The sequence below is a fragment of the Benincasa hispida genome, chromosome 8 (genome assembly GCF_027475165.1).
Source record: "Benincasa hispida cultivar pf3 chromosome 8, pf3_genome.v1.1, whole genome shotgun sequence".
Lineage (NCBI taxonomy): Eukaryota > Viridiplantae > Streptophyta > Magnoliopsida > Cucurbitales > Cucurbitaceae > Benincasa > Benincasa hispida.
Window position 1 is genome coordinate 41,764,335 of NC_143485.1, and position 7,457 is coordinate 41,771,791.

General features: G+C 27.2%; 1 pseudogene; it reads left to right on the top strand.

The window, feature by feature from the left end:
• The first annotated feature begins 505 nt into the window (after positions 1–505).
• LOC120082526 (miraculin pseudogene) lies at positions 506–1,409 on the top strand (annotated as a pseudogene).
• Positions 1,410–7,457: the final 6,048 nt, after the last annotated feature.

The window sequence follows — 7,457 nt, forward strand, 5'->3', positions numbered from 1 at the left end:
AGTCTTAATATGTAAAATTCATTAAAAACTCACTATAAAAATAATCAAGTTGTGGAAAAATTTAAAAGCTTGACTTTGTTTCTCTCTTTTAAAAATTTCTCTCTACTCTCGAATCTTACGGAACATGATAGGTTCAAAAAAGCTTTGACGGCTAATTAATTAAAATTTTATTGGCCTTAGTCAAAAACTTGTTTTATATTCAACATGTAGATCCCCGGGTTTCTTTACAAACCAATAGACTATTTATGATATAAATTTTGTTAAATACATGATTGATTATACCAATTTGATAATCAATAAAAATATTTACTCTTTTTTTTCTCTTTTAAAATTATAGAAATATGAACTTTCAAATTTCTTATTGTATCTTGAATAAAGGTAGTAAAGAAAAGTTTTACACAGAATAATTTCGTGAGAGAGAGAACAAGCCATTTCGATCTATAAATAGAGAGCTTTTACAATCCCAATCATGCACTTGAAAAAAAAATCACTGAAAAACTAAAAAATGAAAAGCTTTGAATTACTGTCTTTAATTTTCATTGTCATTGTTGCCTCTACTGAGCGACAACAATTTTGCAGAGTCAATGCCTCGCCGGAGGCGATCCTCGACACCAATGGAAAGAAGCTCCGAGGTGGCGATCACTACTACATCCTCCCATTTTTCAGCAGAAACACCGGCGGATTAGCCCTTGGAAATATCCAACGAGAATACAGTAATGAATGTCCACTCAACGTCGTCCCAGAACCTTACGAATATTTCAATGGTCTTCCAACGACGTTTTCGCCTGTAAACCCTAAAAAGGGTGTCATTCGAGTTTCCACAGATCTGAACATCCAATTCGAAAGGAATACGATGTGCGCCAAATCGACGGTGTGGAAAATAAGTAAATTCGAGCAACAATATTTAGTGACAATCGGCGGAACGAAAGGAGATCCAGGGCCGGAGACGATGGAGAATTGGTTCAAAATTGAAAAGTACAATAACAATAATATATACAAGTTTGTGTATTGTCCAACGGTGTGTAAGTATTGCAAAGTTATGTGTAAAGATGTGGGGATTTTTGTCAAGAATGGAAGGATGGCTCTTGCTTTGAGCGATGCCCCATTTCCTGTTATGTTCAAGAAAGTTTATAAATGAAAAGCCGAAGATCAGAAAATAAATTATTAAATAAGAGGTTGATTGATTTTTAGAACTTTTTCCTTCATCTCCAGTGGGTCGAGTTCATGAAAGAAATTATCCTTTTAATGTTGTAATATTTTAAATATTTAATAGATTTTAGGTGAAAAGTTACCAAAATTTGGTCCCCAATGTGGGTATGAGAGTTATGTGAGAAGAAACTAAAAAAAAATTCCAAGTGAATCGAGGTTGAATCTTGTATGAAATCGTGGAAAAAAAAGAGAGATGTGTTCATAAATGTAAACTTGATTTTCTGAGAATTTTATATAAGATATTATGTGAGGTGAGGAATCTGCTCTATGAACACGGTGACAAATCCAAAACTTCATGTTAGAGGGAAACAATTTCATATAAGATATCATGTACTTCTAAATTTGTATCTATATGATCCCTGAACTTTAGATGTATATAATAGATCCCTAAATTTTTTATTGTGTTTGATATATTCTTATATAGTTTCAAGTTTATATTTCATAGATCTTTTACATATCTACATTCGATAATTTTAAAAATTGATTGTAATATCATATATGTACAATATGATCTATTAGATCTATATGTCTAATAGTCATATTGTACGTTCTTTAAGGAAAAAAATTAATATACTATCAATTATTTACTAATTAAAATTTTAAGAGTCAATTAGTTTAAAAAATCATTTTTTGTCCAATAAAATAATTATTTTTACATTTTTTTTGAATATGTCTAAAACATATTCTATAGTGTCCCCAAGATAGTACCAAATCTCATCCATAAACTTATAGACTTTTTAGGCTATATACTATAGTTTGATCCTCTTTTATGTCTCTATAAAAAGTATTCATATATAGTCATGGGTCCCTTATAGATAGATTTAATATCATTTTAATCTTTTATGTCAATAAATTTAATCCTATTAAACCAATTTAAAAAGATTAAACTCAGGTTGCTAACCTCATTAGAATCTTAAACTAAAATATTCATTTTAGTTCATTTTAATATTTTTACAATCATGACATTTACATAATAATATAATTGAGTTAAATTTGAATCTTAGATCATTTAAAATCTAAAACAAATTACTTAAGTGAGAAATAATATTGTAAATCAAATTTTAACAATATATGAATTATAGAAACAATTATATTTTTTATATTAATTTTACAATGAGACTTTATGAGTATTCAATAGTTTAAATATTTGATAATTATTTTTTATATTTTAATACATGCTATACATTTTTTTTTGGAATAATTAGATTATATTTAAACTATAAAATATGGAAAAAAATGTAAGAAAAAAAATGAAACCAAAAATAAGAAATAGTTATCAAACAAATTTTTATTCTTTGTTTGTTTTTTTTTTTTTAAGAAACATGAAATAGAAATAGTTATCAAACATATATTTTTTTTATTCTAGAAAATAGGAACGTCACCAAATGAACCCTAAATCATTTAAGGTTGGAACCTTTGCTAACAGCTTTTGTGGGAAAAGAAACCTCCCTGACGTTGTTTACTTACTTAAGGGGTTAACCATGGATTCAAATAATAGAACACCAAAATAAAATTAGATTCAAAGAATAGTAGAACCAAATTAAAACATAAAATAAAACTGGAAAGTATGTATGAGAGAGTAAAAGAATTTAAGTCCACTGAAAATGCAACCATCCAAAAGTAAGATTAATTCCACATCTGATCCAAAGAGAAATAAAATAGGACCAAATAAGTAAAAGATCTCAAAAAGCTGGAAAATGGGTAGTCAAAATAAGTATAAGAGATCACCAAAATAAAATAAAATCAAATAAGAGATCACCAAAATAAAATCAAATCAAAAGAATGTCACAGAAAACAACATAAAGAGAGAGGAAGAAAATAATTGAACCATTAAGCGAATGAGTAAAAAAGAAAAAAAAAAACCAAAATAACAAAACACACATAAAGAAAATTTGAAGGCACAAAAAACAATGATCCTCACACATAAGAATAATGGAGTAAGAAATGTGAACTACTCTCATGTAATCAAGAGAGTTATAAAAATTGTTTGGAAAAACTTAGTTCAAATTAATTCCACCTCCCAAACAAAAGAAATAAATACTTAGGAGAATCAGAAAACAAAAATATCAAATAAAATGAAACATATATCAAAGACATAAAAAACATGTATAAGAGTAATCATTAAAAAATGATGTTAACAAATCAATATACTAATAATAGAACTAAGAAAATAATATACAAAATTTTAAAGATTAATGGAAGAGAGAGTGAAAAAAAAAAAGTAAACAGTTAGAAAATTTAGATTTTTTTTAAATAATGTTATTTTAATAATTATTAACAAAAAATAAGGTAGGGCTGAAAATATTGACAAAAAAATGTTTTTTGATCGTGTACCTGGTACACGATTACATTTAAGTCGTGTATCCGATACACGATTAGAACTAAATCGTGTACCCGGTACAGAGTTTCTGTGATCTGACACGCGCAAACTGCCAATGTGGCAGTCATGCATCGTTGACTGAGGTAATCGTGTACCGGGTACACGATTACCCTAAGTCGTGTACCGAGTGCATAACTTAGTGCTCTATTAAACGTCGTGGCGCCTTTTCTTCTTCCACCATCCAAAAACCATCCAAAGCGTTTTCTTTGCCTTACTATGTTTTCTTCCTCACATTACTGTCGTAGCCTCTTTTTTTCCTCCATCCGGCCATGAGTTTTTTCTCTTGTTGTTGTCGCCGTGAGCCGATCTACCGAAGCGTTTTCTTTGACTGAGGTAAAGTTTTTTCTTTATTTTTTTTCAATATATGTATTTATTTATAAAAATGAGGATCAAGTTCGAAAATGTATAGTTTATGGATCCATGATTTAAATCTATAATAACTATATATATATATATATATATATATATATATCATTTTGTTTGCATTTGGGCGGAACTAAATGTGTAATTTATGGATCAATGATTTAAATCTATAATTTTTGGATATATGTTGAACTTAGAAATTAGATTTTGTTGGGTTGATTTTGTTTGGCTATTTTTTGGGATGATTATGTTGGCCTATTTGTTGGGTTAATTTTTTCCAATATATGTATTTGTGTAGAATTAAATATATAATTCATGGATATACTATTTTGTGTAGAATTAAATATATGATTCATGGATATACTATTTTGTTTTTATTTGGGTGGATTTAAATGTATAGTTTATGGATATTAGATTTGGGTTGATTTAAATGTATAATATTTAGATCTTATATGTTAAACTTAGAAATTGGATTTTGTTGGGCTGATTTATATATACTTTTATTTTTATACTTGTATTTTTTATGTAATTGTATATTTTATGTACTTGTATTTTTCATGTAAGTGTATCTTTTTCATGTAATTATGGTAATCGTGGACCCGGTCCACGAATCTCTATGCGACCGGTCTACCAACTCAGCCAACGTGGTGCTGACTAGATTAAATGTTAATTGTGTACCCCGTACACGATTCCCCTAATCGTGTACCCTGTACACGATTTCCTTACTCTACTTTTGTCCATTCTTTCCATTCCCACCTATTTTTAAAAATACTTTCCTATATACCCCATTTTTGTCAATAATTTGAAAATACACCATATTTTTTAACTTGATCCGAAAATCTATTTTATTTATCGAACAAGATAAAACTAAAAATGTCACAAGAGAGACAGAAAAAGGATGAAACCTTTTCAACCCCAAAAATAAAAAATAATTCCACATTTGATAAAAAAAAAAAAATTAACTAAAAGACACCGAAATATAATCTATAATTTGTCAGAGTTCATCGATCGACATTTGAAAAAATATATATATATAATTAAATTAACTAAAAAATACACGAAATATAATCTAATTTGTTATACACACTATTCGATTAGAGAAATAAATTAATCTTTCTCTTACATTCGAAAAAGTTATACACACTAATCGATAAGAGAAAAATAAATTTAACCCTTCTCTCAATCGAAGAAGTTATACACACCAATCGATTAGAGAAAAAAATTAACCCTTCTCTTACAATCGAAGAAGTTATCCACGGTTACTAAAATGGTAGTCAACAAGAAATGCATAAATATTCTATATTACCAACAAAAAAAAGTAAAACTAAAGAGTTCCAAATTAAAATAGAAAAATATAAAATATATAAAAATTTGAGCAAATAGTGCAACATTAGAAAAATAATATAACCTATCATGAATGAAACAAATTAAAAGAACGTCGCAATGCTTACAAAGAATAGTGAACCAAAGTAAAATAAATTCTCTCGCCTATTCTTCGAATTAATACTTCTATTACCAAAGTCTTTCGAGTGTTTTCCTTGTCGAAAAGAATGTGTGAGAGAGAACAAATATAAACCAACCCAGTGACAATAATAACATTTGGTCCAAAAGTAAATAAAATAAGACCAAATAAGTAAAAGATCACAAAATTTGAAGCCGTGGTGCAAAGTAAAAAAACAATATACCGAAATATATCCTAAAAAATAAATAAAATGAATTAATTCAAATTAAATTAGACGACAATGAAAAAATAATTGAACCATTCATTAAAAAGGAAAACAAATTCTAAAAGTTAACTAAATGAGTTACAAGAAAAACAAATACCACACAAAAAAAAAGACTAAAACTGAAAAGAAAAACAATCCACAATTTGTCAAATAAAATCATACACCAAAGAAAAAGTCACACATAAGACAATATATAAAAGCAGTCATCAAAAAATGACGTTAGTATAAGTAACAAACCGATATACCATACAAAAGTAAAATTAAAAAATGACATACAATAGAAGAAAAAGAGTGAAAAAAAATTGAACAATCCATAGTTCAATAGAAAGTAATGAACTAATAGTAACACCAAACAATATAAACTAAAGAATGTCATAAAAGAGAGAGACAAAATGGGTAACTTTCTGAGTCTGAAAGGAAAATAAATTTTACATTTGATCCAAAGACCCAAACAAAATACAATCTAGTTTGCCAAGAGAATTCAAAAGAAAAAATTGCAAAAAACAAAATAATGTACCTATATAGCGAACAAAATAAAAAGAATGATATATTTGAGCATAACTGTATAAAATAAAACAAGAAAAATAAGAATGTCACACAAAATAGCATAATCGACGAAACAAAACTAGAAGAATAAGAATGTCACATAAAAGGGAGACAATACCTAGAAATGGTGAAATAAATTTTGAACCATTCATATAGCGAAATGCAACCATGCCAAAAAAAAATCACAAAGAAATAAAATATGACTAAATGAATTTAAAAAAATTACCCAAAATAATTGTAGAGTGAAAATCAACCATCAGAATCACAATAATAAATAGAACCAAAAGAATGTCATAAAAGAAAAAAGACAACAAAGAGAATGGGGTGAGGGAAAAATATAAAACCATCCATAATCATGGCAAATGAGAAATAAAATATCATGACCATAGATTAAAAAAGAAAAAGGGATGAACCTTGACAAAAAACAAAGATATAAAGTGAAACTAAAAAAAGCTCAAATCATAAATATATATATATATATATATATATATATATATATATATATATATATATATCCATAATTTTCAAAAGAGGTTGCTTTAGGATTATCAAATAAAACGAAACATGAACGAAAGAAGTTATCTATAATTATAATAAAGTAACATATATATACACATATATATATAAAGAAAATAAAGAAAATCGATATACCAAACCTAATAGCATACAAACAAAAAAAAACTAAAAAAAAAAAAATATATCAATTTGGAGAATCTTGCCAAAATAAAAATCTCTCAAAAAGTAGAGAAACTACCAATCACAGATGCAATGGCAAAATCTAACGTCCAAATAAAATGAAACCACGTATTGTATAATCAGTATATTGATATGAAAATAAAGTTTGAAAAAGAGAGATTAAAATTCAAAAAATTAGGAAGGAGATACTGTGAAATAGGAAAATTGATTCCGGGCCAATCAATTTTTTTTAAATCAACTCAAAGAGCTACAAAATATTTTGAAAATAGTTTTTGAAAGTTCACTTTAAAATGAGAAATAAATGAAATTGAAGGGGAAATAGTTTGAAAAAGAATTTGGAAATTGCAAAAACAAAACAGAAAGGAAGAAAAACAAAACAGTTTAAGAAATATGTTAGAGAGAGAGTTCTTGAAGGAAAAAAGGAAGAAAAAAAAAAACTTGGGCAAACGTTCTGGAAAGGGTTTTTGAAACGTTTATAACAAAGAATTTTTGCAAAGTTTGAAAAAATACTTTAAAAAGAGTGTTTGAAAAAACAA